The sequence below is a fragment of the Rhinopithecus bieti genome, unplaced genomic scaffold (genome assembly GCF_001698545.2).
Source record: "Rhinopithecus bieti isolate Rb0 unplaced genomic scaffold, ASM169854v2 scaffold_58095, whole genome shotgun sequence".
In the NCBI taxonomy this organism is placed as follows: domain Eukaryota; kingdom Metazoa; phylum Chordata; class Mammalia; order Primates; family Cercopithecidae; genus Rhinopithecus; species Rhinopithecus bieti.
In genome coordinates, this window is record NW_016823660.1 from 217,519 (window position 1) to 220,319 (window position 2,801).

Below are 2,801 nucleotides of genomic sequence, written 5' to 3' on the forward strand. Positions count from 1 at the left end.
ATAATAATAATAATAATTTTAACATAGTATTTTTTATATTAATAGTACTTGGGTTTAATTTCTCATATTTTATGCTTAAAGATTATATGTTAGTGGTACAGTAAGTTATAAGTAATTTTAAAAATGATTTAGGATGGCCAAAGTACAAGATTGATTAAATGAAATTTAAATAAGTGGTAACTTCTACTGAGGTTTAATCTTGTGAATTCTTGTCCAGCTACAAATCAAAAAAGACTTAACGTGTTAGCTTATACTTTTATTTGGACAACTTTAAGGTAACAGACTAACGTTATTGATTAATGAATGATAATTTGTGAATAACTTTTCATTTTCTAAGAAAACATTACAAACAAATACATGCAAAGATGTATAAGGATTATATCAAATTTTATAAATAGTGGATAATTATAAAAGAAAATTAATTCTATAAAATAAAGTATTGAAAGATCATCAACTCTGCCTAGGTTTGTAATACTTTAAAGTAATAAATTTTAAAGAAAATACAAAGTTCAATGTCCATAGATATACACATAAAATATATTAAGAATTATTTACTTCAATGTATGACATGGCAAATAAAATAAAATAAAATAAAATAAAATGTGTATTGTACTTAATAAAATGTCCAAGTTATTCTGTATTCAAATACTATTTTCCATTTTATAAATAAAATATTGTCTAAAAAGTAACTTTGCCCTACTCCATTCTGACAAACTAAACTATTCATAATCACTGTAATCTATTGTGTATTTTTAAATTTTTACTAGTAACAATTTCTTGCTTATGAACACCATAGCCTGTGTTTGCATTTCATCTCCTCTGACAACACTAATGACTTCATCTAAACCTAATCACCTATAAAGACCCTATCTCCTAATAGCATTACTTTGGGGGTTAGAACAACAGCATAAGATTTTGGGTAGGATACAAATATCAGCCCATAACATATTCTACTAGATAATAACTCAATACCTGACTACAGTTTGATCATAATTTTATTATGAGTACTACCCAGCTTCCTATTGCCCGTTTGTTACAAAATGTTCATTTTCTGAGTAATCTGATTCAAGGAATAAGGTTTTTCTTCTGTTTTTTTTTTTTTTTTTTTTTTTTTTTTTTAAGACAACAAACATCACAGTACATAAGAACCAGAAATCTAAATCCCTTCACTTCATATGTACAAAAGAAATTTCTATTTTCTTAGTGCAGATCTTGGAACTGGTACAGGACTCCTTCTTTTTTCCTATGTCAATTTATGGTGAAAACTAAAAAAATAAGTATTTGATCCAGGAAATATTTACTCCTGGAAGACGAGACATCTGTGAACTCACAAAAATAGCTAGCGAGACTAGAACTTGCCCTTCGACACTCGCTTCAAGAGCCTAACCTTGCTGTGCACACAAATCCTAAGCTATTATGATATAAACTATACATAAGCCCCACCATTTTACCACAGTGCAAAGGCTGCTTTGAAATAACCCAGGCCAAGCACTGGAATCATAAATATCTTCCTGTGACTTTTCTCTATAGAGGATATAACAAGGCTTTGTATAGGTAGTGTGGTTTCATACTGGAATAGGTATAATAAAGTCAACTTGCTTATTACAAAACTTATTTTGTTGTGTTATAGGAATTCAACACTGAACACATTTCACCAATAATAGTTACAAATAAACTGCAAATTCATTGAATGTACTTCTCAGAGAAGAAAATCGAATAGAATGAAAACTTACCCACTTTCTCATTCTGCTGTACATTTTAGTGTTACAAAAACTTGTTTCAATTATTTATATTATGCAAAATTTAGCAAAATAAAAGTTTAGTTAGCTTTTGGTATTGTTTACTCTGTGAGCAATTTCAACTTAAATATGAAACTGTATTATATAGTTTAAATTGCAAGTATCTATTATTTTGTCTCATGTATATTGTTTCTATATATATGGCAAAATTTCAAGTACATTTTATAAACCAAAAAGACACTGTCTTTCTATAACTTAAACTAGCACTTGCTCTTTGGAAAATGATGTTAAAATTTAATACTAGCATGAATATTTCTATGAAGGTAATGAACAAAATATCCTGAAATCATGTAGAGTATCAAGGGAAAACATAATTAAGTGGAGTTCCAATGGAATACTTGATTTCTGTTTTAAATTCTCATTTCTAATATTACTGTTGCTAGAACCTGTGGGCTCAGAGATATAGAGTTTTGAAAAAAAAAATCTTAAAAAGTCAATATTTGAGGTTTGCCTTGTTAAATGTAGTAAACTATAATATAATAGTTTACTATATTACATACAGGAAAATGTCTCTTTGCAAGAAAAATAAAATCATTAATAAGTTGTTTTATAACCTAATTAGGTAATCTGTAGATAATAATATACTTCTATTATATAAGACAACAAACTAAAGAACAAGTTTTAAAAATCCTGTTCTATGCTATCGAAATGAATTAAACATCTCCAGTGTTCTGGTTTATGTATATACAAATTTTAGGATAAAAAGGTACAGAGCATCAGACTTTTCTACAGGCAATGTGTTCTTTCGTTCACAACTCTGTCAGCTAGGCAGTCACTTTGCAGATATGCCCTATCTCCTTATAACCTTGTCAGTTTTCTTTGTGATAAAACAATAACTGATGCGTTATAGGGTAACTCAGTAGCTGCAGAATCAAACATGACCAGGAAATGTATAGGATAGTCTCACACAAGTTTCAGAATTTACCAATATGAAAAATCAGAATAATTTAGCCATTTATAGATAGAACTTTTGAACAATAAATTTGTTAGAGCATTCCAGCT